A 15,591-nucleotide genomic window follows, 5' to 3' on the forward strand; every position below is an offset into this window, starting at 1 on the left:
TAGAGAACAATGGATTATTTCAATTTTCTTAAACTTTTGGAGATTTGCTTTGTGTCCTAATATATGATATATTTTAGAGAATGTTCCATGTGCTGCTGAGAAAAAAAGCATATTCTGCAGCATTTGAATGGAATGTTCTGTAGATATCTGTTAGGTGTCTGTCTGTTTTTTTATTGCCGGAATGACCTGTCAATTATGAGAATGTGGTATTGAAGTCTCCCACTATGATTGTGTTTGATGTTATCTGTGACCTTAAGTCTAATAAAGTTTGTTTGATGGAACTGGGAGCCCCAGGTTAAGTGCATGTATGTTTAATCTCGTACTGTCTTTCTCCTGGTGTGTTCCTTTAATCAGTATAAAATGACCTTCTTGACTGCTAAGCCATCTCTCCAGCCCTAAAATGACCTTCTTTATCTTTCTTTACTAATGTTGGTTTGAAATCTATTTTGCCAGATACTTAGGTAGAAACCTCTGCTTATTTCCTAGGCCAATTTTGTTGAAATACCATTTTCCATCCTTTCACCCTAAGGTGGTGTCTATCTTTTATTGAGAGATGAGTTTCCTGGGGGCAACAAATGGCAAGATCCTGCCTTTTAATCCATTCGTCAAGTTTATGTCTTTTGTATGGTACAGGAAGACCACTGATATTAAGACTTATTATTTAATGGTATGCATTTATTCTCGCCATTCTTATTATGTAATGTTTCCTGTTTTCCTTTTACTCATTTGCTTTAACTGTTATTTGAGTGTGGTTTATTTTCTCCTATTTCCTCCTGTGTGGGTGTTGCATTCTCTTTCGGCATTAAGAATTCCTTCTAGTGTATTCTGTAAAGCTTGTTTAGTTGTCATAAATTCCTTTAGTCTGTTTTTGTTGTGCAATGTCCTTATTTCTTCATCAATTTGGATAGATAGCTTTGCAGGATAATGTAATCTTGGTTGATAGTTGGTATTTTTCAGAACTTGGAGTACATCATTCTAAGCCCTTCTCGCTTTCAGAGTTAGTGTTGAGTATTCTGTAGTTCTTCTGATGGCTTGCCATTGTAGGTGACTTACTTCTTTTCTCTAACTGCATTCAATATATTTTCTTTGGTTTGTGTGTTTAGTAGTTTAATTATTACATGGTGAGGAGAGGTTCTTTCCAGATTTTGCCTTTTTGGTGTTCTAAAAGCTGCTTGTATCTGCACTGCATTTCTTTCCCTATTTGAGGAAATATTTCTTCTATGATTTTGTTCAAAACAACTACTAAGCCTCTGGATTGGAATTCTTCTCCTTCTGTTATACCCTGAAGTTTATGTTGGATCTTTTCATAGTGTCTTGGATTCTTGAAATTCCTATTCATACCTTGATGTTAGCTTGTCTTTCTCATTTTGAACTATCAGGTGGTCTTCTAATTTAGATATTCTGTTCTCTTCTCCATCCATTTTACTGGTGAGACAGTCCACAGAGTATTTTTTTTTTTAATTTCATTGACTGTTTTCTTCAGATCCAAGATGTTACCCTGCTTTTGTTTCAGTATTTCTATTTCATGTCTTGTAATGACCTATTAATTTCATTAAGCTGGCTTCCTGTGTTCTCTTTCAGAAGTTTGTTTTCTTCTTTGATTCCCCTCATTTCTTCCCTGATTTTCTTCTCTTCTTCTTTTTGTTTGTTTCTTTTTTTAAAAAATACTTTTGTTCATTTTTATTTATTTATTTTAGAGTAACAGAGAAAGAGGTAGAGAAAGAGAGAGAGAGAGAGAGAGAATGGGCACACCAGGGCTTTCAGCCTCTGCAAACAAACTCCAGAGGCGTGCGCCCCCTTGTGCATCTGGTTAACGTGGGTCCTGGAGAATCAAGCCTCGAACCAGGGTCCTCAGGCTTCACCTGAAGGCAAGCACTTAACCACAAAGCCATCTCTCCAGCCCTTTTTTGTTTGTTTCTCAAGGTAGGGTTTTACTTTATCCCATGCTCACCTGGTATTCACTATTTAGTCTCAGGGTGGCCTTTCAGCAATCCTCCTACCTCGGCCTCCCAAGTGCTGGGATTAAAGGTGTGCACCACCATGCTTGGCTTTTATCTGATTTCTTTGAGCATAGATGCCATAATTTTCTTGAAATCTTTTTCAGGACTATCATCTAAAGTAGTCTCATTGGTGATCATTTCTGATGAATGTGTAGTTTTTGGTGGGATTGTATTGTCTTGATTCTTTGAGTTTCTTGTATTGTATTGTAGTGACTTATGCATCCTGAATCGATTTGGTGCTTGGATTTTCTGTTTATCTGCAGTGTTCCCAGACATGGCAATCCACCTCTATATACTCTCAGGATATGAGTTCAAGGTGCCAGTTGTAGCTCTTGTCCATCAATGAAGCCACAGATGCAATAGTAGGTATCTAGTTTTGTTGCTAAGCAAGTATTCTAGTGGACTGAGTGGAATAGTTTACTGGCAGATTCTAAACTTCAACCAAGTAATATACACAATCAATTAAAAACCAGCACAAATTATGCAATTGTGGGATTAAAACAAACAGATAGTCATATAAAGCCAAAATCCCTAAGGGTGTGTGTTGCCTATACCCTTTATCTAGTCAGCTGGGAGGTAGAGATTTCTGTTCTGAATTGAGTCCCAAGTCAACCTGGATCTTCATCAGACCCTGTCCCCAATAACAGAAGCAAACAACAAAGGCCCTATATATATGAAAGCACCAAAGGCAATAAAATTCCACCCCCCACCCCAAAAAAGCCAACCAAAAAATGTACCCTATAACGTGCCAAGAGAAGGAAAGAGAGATTAGCTCTTGCAGGACTCTGTACCTGTTTGTTTTGTTTTGTTTTGTTTTGTTTTGTTTTCCAGTCAGTCTTGTTACCTTTTGGGATGGCTCCCAATCTCACCAATTCTGAGTGTCTGCCTGGATCCCTCCATGCTGTGCTGTGCAGCTGTACCACTGATCAGCTCTGCTGGCTGTGCTGCCACTGGGGGCTGACTGCTGGAGGCCTGCTGTTCTGATGGTGAAGGATGGAGAACTTAGACTTCTGGGTTTGCTCAAACTTTCTGTTGCTCTTTAATTGATCTCAGCTGTCTTTCCTTCAGATTTCTTAGCTTTGCAAGAAGGCTGATGGAGTTAAAACATCCATTGTATACTCTCTGCTGCTGTTGCCTCCTGGTGGGCCTGGCATTGCACTGTGGGTCTCGCCATTTTCCTCCTTTCTGGTGGGTCTTCATCTCTCCGGCTTCTCTGCTGTGTCTAAGAATAACCTATATTCCTTCACTTTTCAGAAGAGGAGTGTATTTTGCTGGGGTTTTGCTTAAATTCCCCCCTAGGCTGGTTTGGTGTGGCTTCTAAGCCACCATATTACCCAAAAGTCCTGCCTTGATTTGCAGCTTAATCCCACTAAGGTCAGATAGAGTACAAGAGATTATTTCAATTTTTCTGTATTGAGATTTGCTTTGTGTCCTAATATGTGGTCTATTTTAGAGATGTTCCACATGCGGTTGAGAAAAATGTGTATTTTTTAGCATTTGGATGAAATGTTCTGTAGATATCTGTTAGATCCATTTGTTCCATGACATCATTTAATTCAGATGTATTTCTGTCCTTTTTTTTTTTTTTTTTTTTTGGCCAGGATGGCCTGTCAATTGATGAGAGTGGGGTTTTGAAGTCTCCCACTACAGTTGTGTTCAATGTTATCTGTGACATTAAGTCTAATAGTGTTTGATGAAACTGAGAGCCTCCATTTTAGTTGCATATATGTTTAGCATTGTAATGTCCTCCTGCTGCTTTAATCAGTATAAAATGACCTTCTTTATCATTCCTCATTAATGTTGGTTTGAAGTCTATCCTGTCAGATGTTATGATAGCAACCCCTTCTTGTTTCCTAGGCCAATTTGGTTGATATGCCATTTTCCATCCTTTCACCCTAAGGTGGCGTCTACCCTTCATTGAGAGAGGTGTTTACAAATGGCAGGATCCTAATGGCAGGATACTAAGAGTTATTGTTGAAAGGCATTCATTCATTTTTGCCATTCTTCTTATTTTGGAGTCTTTCCTGTTTTTCCCTTTATTCATTTGTTTTAACTGTTATTTGAGTATGTTTTTTTTTCTATTTCCTCCTGTGTGTGTGTGTGTGTGTGTGTGTGTGTGTGTGTGTGCTGCTTTCACTTTTGGCATTTAGAAGTCTTTCAAGTATTTTCTGTACAGCTGGTTTGTGGTCATAAATTTCTTTAGCCTGACCCTGTCTCCTCACAGTGGATGGCATCACAATGGTTCTAGTGAAAGACCAAACCCTGTCTCCTCACAGTGCATGGCATCGGAGTTGTTCTAGTGAGAACCGAGGCCATGTCTCCTCAGAGTGCATGGCATCAGAGAGACTCTATTGAATACCCAGGTCATGTCTCCTCACAACAGAGGGTATCACATTGGTTCTGGTAGGAACCAAAGATGGGTCTCCTCAGACTAGATCACATCACAGTGGTACTAGTGAGGACCCAGGCTGCGTCTCCTCACAGTGGATCGTTTCACAATGGTTATAGAGAGGACTCAGGCTGTGGCTCCTCACAGCACATGGCATCACACTGGTTATAGTGAGATTCCAGGCCATGTCTCCTCATGGTGCTTGTCATCACAGTGTTTTTGTTTTTTCACTTTCAAGATTATGTTCATCTATTACATCAGATTAAAAGATAGGATACATATTAGGGAATCCCTTAAAATTTAATTCTACAGTTATAACTCCATTTAGTATTTTTTTCATCAAATGTTAACCAAAAATATTTCTAAACACCCGAAAGCCCCACTATTAACATGCACTATGGGAATAAAAAAAATCTGACATTTTATTTGTTCCATGTGTAGTATTTACATTATGGAACCAAAGGTGGAATAAGCAGTAATAAAGGGTAAAAATAAAAAGCAAAGGCTTGGAGTCTTACAATGTGCTGATTATCATAATTGTACATAAAACTTAAAGCCCAGCAGAGCTCTCTATCATGGAAGTCTTCATCATCTGTGTTGCAGTCATTATCCGCTACCATTTACATGCAGCATCTGCTACAACTGAGATTTTATTTCCCCAACAAAGAAGTAGAAGATAAATGACATTTCAGAAAGACAATCTGAAAATAGAAAAAGAATAAACTGTACTCAAGATTAGTACTGGTCACAGCTTCTCCCCTATAGAAATCATGAAAACAGTTAAGACCGGGAAGGAAAAAAACTGCACAAGGATATGCAAAGGCAAAGTACTGTGAGTGACACAGCTCAAAAACCTGGACTAACCAATAACACACAGCCCTTTCTCTCCTTCAGCAACAAGAGGTCAGTTTGGCCGTCTAACAATAATGTCTTAAGCAAGTGAGGGGCACCAACTGTACAAACTAGTTTTGTAAAAATACTAAAGACAGGGGCCAGAAAAGGGCAATTTATATGTATTTCAAACTATATGCAACGTAACTGGAATGCAGCCCATCCCAAACTGGCTTTGTGAAACAATTGGACCTTATGATTCAACAGTTAAAATTATAACAAGTGTAATAAAACAATAGATTTGAAGCAATATCCATGGGGCATTTTATATTATTTAATGTGCTGTTTCAATTTAAAAATAATTTTGCGAAGTATACATCTCAACTGAGATCTATGTATAAAATGTCCTAATAGATACATATTTTTACCTTTGGTGAGTTGAAGGCCTTGTTGTGACTTATCTAAACTGCAGGCAGAATGCCAGACGATACGTATGCACATGTGGGCAACTCAAGCTGAGTCATCTTAAAGCTGTGCGAGTGAGGTGACTGGAGCTACTCGGAAAGTTCAAGTATCCCAGAAACCCAAACCAGATTAACAGTGAGGAGGGCAACAGGGATTGAAATGCCAATGTGGCAGTACAATTGGTTAAAAACTAACAGGATTCCGGTCAAGATGGCGACCGCCTAGCTGCACTACAAACAACGAGGGAAAAAAAGGCAAGTATTCAAGGGAAATTAGGAACTTTCTGAAGAGGGAGGGCACAGATTGGGATAAAAGAGGGAAGCACACACCCCCGCGACCCACGCCCCGCCACCCCGCCCGCCGCGAATAACTGCATCGGGCGCGGCCCCACGCCCAGCGGCCCGGCGCCCCATGCACACCAAGCCCCACGCGCCCCGGCGGCCCAGCGCACCCCACAACCCCCGTGCCCCACACCCGCCGCACCCCCCGCACCCCCCCCAGCACGCCCCTCCCCCCCAGCACGCCCCTCCCCCCCAGCGCGCCCCACGCTCCCTATCCACACACGGCAGACGCGGCCCAAGCGAACCAAGGCTTCCCGCGCCCCGGGCACCCAGGCCTGCCCCGCGCCCCTGCGCGCCCAAGACCCCTGCGCCCCACCCCCGCGTGCCTCGAGACCACCCCACGCCCGCCCCACCCTCCCGCGCACCCCACCCCCCGCACGTTCCGTGCCCTCTATCCACACACAGCAGGCACGCCCCAAGCGCCCTGCGCCCCCGGCGCCCAGGCGTGCCCCGCACCCCCGCGCCCCCTGCGCGCCCTGAGACCCCCACGCCCCACCCCCACGCGCCTCGAGCTCCCCCCGCGCGCCCCGCCCCCCCTCCTCCCCCAGCGCGCCCAACGCTCCCTACCCACACGCGACAGGGGCGCTCAAAGCGCCCCGCAGCGTCCAGCGCCCGGGCGCCCAGGTGTGCCCCGATCCCCCCGCGTGCCCCGAGACTCCCCACGCCCCACCCCCGCGCTCCTCGAGCCCCCCCCGTGCACCCCACCCCCGCCGCGCGTCCAAACTGCCCCACAGCGTCCCACAGCATCCAGCACTCCATCTTACCTCAGCGTGCTCCACGCCCCCTGCGCTACCCGCGACCCCCTGGACCCCCTCAGCCCCCTCCCCCGTGCGATCCGCCCCCTCCCCCCCTGCGAGTCCAGAGCACCCCACGGTATCCCACAGCGCCCCACGCTCCTAGCTGCCCCCCCTCCCCTCACGCCCTGCTGTTCTCACATCACTTGCCGCCGGTCAGTTTCTGCTGTGTCCTGATTCCGTACCCACATCATCTGCCTCTGCACTACAATTGCACTTGCAGTGGGCCCAGTCCCACAGCAAGAGCCACATAAGTCCACACTGAGTCACTAGCGCCAGCGCAGGTGCCATCCCCTACCTGTACATCGCCACCCATCCCCCACTCCCCTGAGACGGAAGAGCACAGACTGTTTACAGACCCCAGTGTACCCAGCCAGAATCTAGGCACCTTCAAGGCTTGCTACCTCAGTCCCTTTTCAAGCTCAAAGGCAGGCAGCTTAGGTGCATTACTGGGTGAGAATTCAGGCAACTTTGGTGCCCCTGTCAGGCTATAGGTAGGCGGCTTTGGCAAGAGTGAGCAAAAACCCAGGCTGCTTACAACTGCCCCAGGCTGCCTTGGATTTGCATTAAGCTAGATCCCAGGCTGCTCCACCCACCTACCTGCCCATACACTGACATGGGTAGACCACAGCGCAAAAGAAATAACACGAAAAATAAAATGGAAGAAAATCCAGACAGATCACCCAGTCCAACAAGGATCACAACAAACCAAAACATAGAAGAGTGTTTAGGATCAGAACATCAAGTGGAAGCAATGAACAATGCAACCCTGACCAAACTACTGCTAGATCTGACAGGAAAGCTACAAAGGATAGATAATCGTATGGATGCTACCATCACTAAGCTAGAGCAATATGATAAGACACTGGAAGGAATTCAAAGAGAGCTAAGAGAGTTGAGGGAGAATGAAAAAAAAGAGGACCTTAAAAATCAGCTGGCCACACTAAATGAAAACATAAAGAAATGCAAGGATGATTTCCAAGAATCATCAAGAAAATCAGAAAATGAGACAAAAAGGGAGCTGGACAAAGCGATGGAAGTGATACATAGGAAAGTAGTAGAAAATGCAAACTTAATTGAACAAGTCCAAAACTCACTAGAGGCTCTCTAGAATAGAGTCAGCGAAGTGGAAGATAGAAATTCTGATCTGGAAGACAGGATGGAAGAAACAGTCCGAGAGTCCAAAAATTTCAGTAAGTTCAAAAGTTCCTGTGAACAGAACATGAGAGAATTGTGGGATACACTTAAACGTCTTAATATCAGAATCATTGGAATACCAGAAGGAGAAGAATTTCAGACCAAAGGCATGGAGAACTTATTTAACACAATAATTGAAGAAAACTTCCCCCGTCTCTTAAAAGAAAGGCCCATCAAGATTCAAGAAGCAAACAGAACTCCTAACCGACTAGACCAAAGGAGAAACTCCCCAAGGCACATTATCATTAAGACTCTAAACATTGACACCAAGGAAAAAATCCTAAAAGCAGCTAGGGAAAAACAGCACACCACTTTTAAAGGAAACCCCATCAGAATTACTTCAGACTTCTCAATGGAAACCCTGAAAGCTAGAAGGGCCTGGAATGATACTCTCCAAACACTAAGAAACTATGGCTTCCAACCTAAACTACTCTACCCAGCAAAAGTCTCCCTTATAATAGATGGTGAAAGGAAAACTTTCCATGATAAAACTCAGCTTTACAATTATGTGAACACAAAACCAAACCTACAGAAAGTACTCCAGGAAATTCTCCACAGAGAGGAAACAAATAACCAAACACAAATGCCTACAAGAAGAAGATCACAGCAATCAAACCCAGAGTACATACAAAAAAAAAAAAAAAAAAATTCCATGGAAATGCCAACACACCTCTACCACCACAAAATGACAGGGATCAAATCAAATCTCACAGTCATCACCCTAAACATTAATGGCCTTAATTCACCCATCAAGAGACACAGGCTAACAGGGTGGCTCAAAAAATTAGACCCCTCAATCTGCTGCCTTCAAGAAACCCACCTTACCACTAAAGACAGAAACCTCCTCAGGGTGAAAGGGTGGAAAACAATATTCCAAGCAAATGGGAATAAGAAACAAGCAGGTGTAGCTATATTAATATCAGATAAAGTTGACTTCAAACCAAAAACAATCAAAAAAGACAAAGAAGGCTACTTCCTACTTGTAAAGGGAACAATCCATCAAGAGGATATTACAATCATGAATCTGTATGCACCAAACACAGGGGCACCGCAGTTCATAAAACATAACCTACTTGACAATAAAACAGAAATAACCACCAACACCATCATAGCTGGGGACTTTAACACACCATTATCAGTAATAGACAGATCATCCAAACAGAAGCTCAACAGGGAAGTAAGAGAGCTCAACAAAACCATAGAGCACTTAGACCTAACAGACATCTACAGAACTTTCCACCCCAAATCCACAGACTACACATTCTTCTCAGCAGCCCATGGAACATTCTCTAAAATAGACCATATACTGGGTCACAAAGATAGACTCCACATACTTAGGAAAATCGACATAATTCCCTGCATGATATCAGATCATAATGCTATATTCCTAGAAATCAACAACAAAAAAACCAACAAGAGCCCCAACGGCAACTGGAAACTGAATAGCACACTCTTAAACAATAAATGGATAGTGGATGAAATAAAAAATGAAATTGCAAAATTCCTGGAATTGAATGACAATGAGAACACATCATACCAAAACTTGTGGGACACAATGAAGGCAGTCCTCAGGGGAAAATTCATAGCACTCAATGCCTTCATAAAAAAGACAGAAAAATCCCAAATCAATAGCTTAACCATCCACCTAAAGGCATTGGAAAAACAAGAAAAATCCAACCCAAAGAGCTCCAGAAGGAAGGAAATAATTAAAATCAGAGCAGAAATTAATGAATTGGAAACCAAGGAAACAATTAAGGCAATTGACAAAACAAAGAGCTGGTTCTTTGAAAAAATAAACAAGATTGACAAACCTCTGGCCAATTTGATCAAGCAAAAAAAGGAGAGACTCCAAATTAACAAAATTCAAAATGAAAAAGGAGAGATTACAACAGACATCAGTGAAATCGGCAGAATCATCAGGACTTATTTCAAAAACCTCTACTCCACAAAACTGGAAAATGTGGAGGAGATGGATAAATTCCTGGATGCATATCATCTACCAAAGCTAAACTCAGAGCAGATCAACCACCTCAATGAACCCATCACGCTCATGGAGATTGAAAAAGTAATAAAAAACCTCCCAAAAAAGAAGAGTCCAGGACCAGATGGATTCCCAGCCGAATTTTATCAAACCTTCATGGAAGAACTCAAACCAATCTTCCTAAAACTGTGCCACACAATTGAAGAACAGGGAAAACTACCCAACTCCTTCTATGAAGCTAGTATCACCCTAATCCCAAAACCAGGCAGAGACGCCACAAGAAAAGAAAACTATCGGCCTATTTCCCTAATGAACATAGACGCAAAGATCCTCAACAAAATTCTCACAAACCAAATCCAACAACACATCAAAAGCAGTATCCACCTTGACCAAGTGGGATTTATCCCAGGAACACAAGGGTGGTTCAACATACGAAAATCTGTCAATGTAATACACCACATAAACAAGCTTCAACATAAAAATCACATGATCATTTCGATAGATGCAGAGAAGGCCTTTGACAAGATACAACATCACTTCATGATCAAAACATTGGAGAGAATCGGCATGGCCGGTTCACATCTTAATATAATAAAGGCAATATACAAAGCTCCAAAGGCCCAAATAATTCTTAATGGAGAGAGACTTGAGGAATTCCCATTGAGATCAGGAACAAGACAGGGATGTCCTCTCTCACCTCTGCTTTTCAATATAGTTCTGGAAGTCCTAGCCCAAGCAATAAGGCAGGAGAAGGAAATAAAAGGGATACAATTTGGAAAGGAAGAAGTTAAGTTAGCTCTATTCACTGATGACATGATTGTATATGTAAGAGACCTGAGAGACTCCATCCCAAAACTCCTGAAGGTGATTAACTCCTATAGCAAAGTAGCAGGATACCAAATCAACGCACAAAAATCGGAAGCATTTCTGTATGCAAATGACAAAGACACAGAAAAAGAAATAAAGGACATAGTCCCATTTTCAATAGCAAAAAATAAAATAAAATACCTTGGAATAACGTTAACCAAGGAAGTAAAAGATCTATACAACGAAAATATAAAAACTCTCAAAAAAAGAAATTGAGGAGGACTTGAAACGATGGAAAGACCTCCCATACTCCTGGATAGGCAGAATTAACATTGTGAAGATGACAATCCTACCAAAGGCAATATATAGATTTAACGCAATTCCAATTAAAATCCCTACAATGTTCTTCACAGACATAGAAAAAATTATCTCAAATTTCATATGGAAAGGCAGAAGGCCTCGCATATCCAAACATATCCTCAGCAAAAGAAATACCTCTGGTGGCATCACCATACCCGATATAAAGTTATACTACAAAGCCATAGTAATAAAAACAGCATGGTACTGGCATAAAAACAGGAGTATAGACCAATGGAATAGACTTGAGGACCCGGATTTTGGGCCAAGCAACTATAGCTACTTGATATTCGACAAAGGCCCAAACAATATAGACTGGAAAAAAGATAGCATCTTCAACAAATGGTGCTGGACAAACTGGATAACCACATGCAAGAAACTAAAACTTGATCCACACATTTCACCATGCACAACACTCAAATCCAAATGGATCAAGACCTCAACATAAGACCAGAAACTCGAAAACTACTGGAAGAAAATTTAGGAAGTACTTTCCATGATATAGGAATGGAAAAAGACTTCCTGAATAAAACCCCAGTGGCTCAAGTTCTTAAACAGTCACTCAACCATTGGGATCATATGAAGCTGAAGAGTTTCTTTACAGATAAGCATATAATAAACAAAGCCAATAGAATACCCACAGAGTGGGAGAAAATATTTGCAGGTTATCCAACTGATAGAGGCCTTATCTCTAGAATTTACAAAGAACTCAAAAGTCTAAACAATAAGAAGACAAATACCCCACTCACAAAATGGGGCACAGAGTTAAACAGGCAATTCACAGAGGAAGAGATACAAATGGCAAACACACACCTAAGAAAATGTTCATCATCCCTAATCATCAGAGAAATGCAAATTAAAACAACTATGAGATTCCACCTTACCCCAATAAGGATAGCCAACATCAAAAGGTCAAATGAAAATAAATGCTGGCGAGGATGTGGAGAAGCAGGGACACTCATTCGCTGTTGGTGGGAATGCAGGATGGTACAACCACTTTGGAAAGCAATATGGAGACTCCTGAAAAAGCTGACTATAGAAATACCAACAGACCCAGTTATACCATTACTGGGCAAACCTTCAAACCAAAAGCCAGAGAGATTTGCTCAACCATGTTTGTAGCAGCTCAATTTGTAATAGCTAAAAGCTGGAATCAACCCAGATGTCCATCATTAGAAGAATGGATAACAAAGATGTGGTATATCTACACAATGGAATTCTATACAGCAGTAAGAAAAAACGACATAAAGAAATTTGAGGAAAAATGGTTGAACCTGGAACAGCTCATTCTCAGCGAACTTACCCAATCACAGAAAAAAAATCGACACATAGTCTCACTCATCTGCAACACCTAACCTGAATTTGCCCAAGATGCCTTACAAACCCAGCAAGTACCTCATGGACTAGACAATAAGATGGATGGGAGGGCGGGGAGGGAATCAAAGGGTGGAAAACAGTAATCCGGACCCAAATGGCAATGGTACCATAAAATTCTACTTCCTAAAAGACAGACCAAATGACTGAACCTTCACTAGTCCCTTACAGGAAACACCTGAACCACAAGACACTGGAGAGGGTAGGATAAAGACTGACCTAAATCTCCTACATCTTCCCTCCCTCCCTCTCCCCCTCTCCCCTCTATCTCTCTCCTCTCTAACTCTTGTATATTAGTTATCTTTTTCCTCAATTTCTTAGTGGACACTGACCTGTAACCCCCACTTCCAGCTTGGGCCTACAATCCACAATGAGCTTTTGATCAGAGAAACCTACAAGGTTTCCCAAAACAATGACAGACTTCTGTCAGAGTAATTGATGACCCACCAAAGGCCAGTGGTAAGACCCTGTTGCTGAAGACTCCATACGCAGCTGACACGTAAAATGGAATGACATGGCTGGAAGCCAGGAGAGAGTCAGTCCCCAGACAGTCAGCGTGTCTAGTGCCAGAAGGCACTACATAGGCGACTGGGGGAAGTGACCAAGATCTGTCCAAGCAACACATTGTTTAACCTAAGTAGCACCAATTAACCGGATGTGATACCCACACAAGTGCAATAGTGGTACACAGCCATGGTGAGGAATCAATTGCTCTTGATTTGGCTAACTGATCCACTCAGTGGTACTAGACCCTTAGCTGGAGCTGGGAAACAAGTCAGAACCATACTCAAACACAAGCCCACTCTACAATATCAAGCTACCATCAATCACGGGGTATAAGAGGGCCTACACCTATCAAACTGTCTATCAAAAAAGTAAGTGTTATCTCAATTTTCTGGGTGCTAACATACTCTCCGTTGGAGAATCTGCTTCTCTTTTCCAGATAGATGCAGATCCTAAGAAGAGAGCTGCCCCAACATACCTCAGAAGGGGCCCAACTGAAACTAAGGACAACTGGCGAAATAAGCAAGGGTGATGTTTTCCTGTGAACTGGATACCAGCACAAAGGGGAAGGAGATCAATGCAGAGAAAAATCAACTCCTACCAAATCAGAGAGCCAGAGCCTCAGAGGCCCCCAACACCTCAGCACTGAAGCAGACCAAAAATGAACCCAACATGGCTCAGGGAAATCTTGCGGAAGAGGGGGCGGAAAGAATGTCAGAGTTACATGTTGGGTCATGATTTTCAGAGACATTTATCATACTAATAACTGGGGGCTAACTCCACAATGCACGACCCATTTTCAATAATAAGGAGGGTCTAATGGGAGGGGGTAGATCACAGATGAGCCTAAATAATGGTACCAAACTGCCTGTATTTACTGAAAAGAAAACTAATAAATTAAATTTAAAAAAAAAAAAACTAACAGGAAGGCTTCTCGTACCAGCAGAATCCTGCATACATACAAAAAAGAGTCAACCACCATTTCATGCATAAAACAAAAGCAAACTAGAGTATTGAAAGTACAAACTGCAGAAAACCAGGAGTCAGTAGAAGAAAACCTACTGGCTTACAGGAGAGAAAGGAAACATTTCATTCTGACAGAATATCATTGGTGTTGGCCTTCAGACCCTCTGCTTCTGGGTCTAAGTCGAGAAGTTGCTATACTCTCTTGGTGGCTAGCTAAATCATATTGCTCGTCTAGAAGAGGAGCAAAAGCATTTTCCAGAACATCTGAAGCATGGGCGAGGTAAATGAGGGCCAGCAAGCGTTTGTCCATGCAGTGGGGGTCATTTACCCATTTGTCAAGAACAGCTTCTTGCATCTTCTTGATGAGGCGCTGCTTAATGTTGTTATTGGGCAGAGCATGTGTCGTCATGTCAAAGAGAAGGAAGTTCTGTTTCTCCGTTGTCAGTACACCCTTTTCTACCAGGTTCTTAGATAATCATCCCCTTACATTTCGTAATTGATAATGCAGTTTTAGGGGATTCCATGTCTCACCACTAAGTAGCTCAATCCAGTTCTGGACTGTACCTGGAGGCTGAGTGTCCTTAACATGCTTTAGAGCTTCGTCAAGTAGAATATCCCCAGTTGGAGCATCCGTCTTACAGATCACCTTCCTTGTTAAAATTCTTTTCCCTCTCATTCCACAAGCTGCTAGTTGTAACCTTCCTCTCAATGCTAATTCAATTAACATACAGCCACGTAATCCAGATGATATACAGTCATTCCAAAATGATGTATAACCTTCTCTGTCCTTGAGGCCCAGGAGCAGCACTTACTCCATGAGCGTGAGCCGCCTCTCCTTGGAGTTACCCTTGTCGTCATCCAGCTCGTAGCAGCGGCTCTGCGCCTCGTCCTCCCCGCCACTGCCACCTCCTTGTAGGTGGCGTGGCGTGAGGCCTCGATGCGCCACTACACCAGGCCCAAGCTGCGCTGGGTCAGCGAGGTCATGGCAAGTCGCGAGCCCGGCGGGAGCGACGGGGACCGGACGGGGCATGATGGTCGGGCCTCGGCTCCTTCTTCCTCCCCTTCTTGCTTCCTCCACCCTGCGAAGCCAGTCTTCAGGGATAAATTCCCACGCTGGAGCATCAGCTGGTGGCTGGACGTTGGCAGGGACAGCTAGGGTGGAGACAGTAAGTAGCCTTCCTGCCGGCAGCCCAGTCCCCCAGCTTGTGAGAGAGTGGAGGCCCCAATGCATCACAGTGCTTTTAGTGAGAGGCCTGGCCCTGTCTCCTCACAGTGCATGGGATCACAGTGTTTCTAGTCAGAGCCCAGTCTGTGCTTCCGCAAAGAGAATGGCATTACAGTGCATCTAGTGAGGACCCAGGCCATGTCTCCTCCAAGTGGATGGCTTCACAGTGGTTATAGTGACAGGCCCAGCCCTGTCTCCTCACAGGGAATGGCATCATAGTGGATCTAGTGACAGGGCTGTCCCTATTTCCTCTCAGTGTCTTGATCACAGTGGTTCTATTCACAGACCTGTCCGTGTCTCCTCACAGTGCATGGCATCAGAGTGTTTCTAGTGAGAGCCCAGGATGTGTCTCCTCACAGT

General features: G+C 43.3%; 1 pseudogene; it reads right to left on the bottom strand.

The window, feature by feature from the left end:
* Positions 1-14,129: 14,129 nt before the first annotated feature.
* Positions 14,130-14,990, bottom strand: LOC101614898 (annotated as a pseudogene).
* Between the last annotated feature and the right edge of the window lie 601 nt (positions 14,991-15,591).

The sequence above is a fragment of the Jaculus jaculus genome, chromosome 13 (assembly GCF_020740685.1).
Source record: "Jaculus jaculus isolate mJacJac1 chromosome 13, mJacJac1.mat.Y.cur, whole genome shotgun sequence".
NCBI classification, from domain to species: domain Eukaryota; kingdom Metazoa; phylum Chordata; class Mammalia; order Rodentia; family Dipodidae; genus Jaculus; species Jaculus jaculus.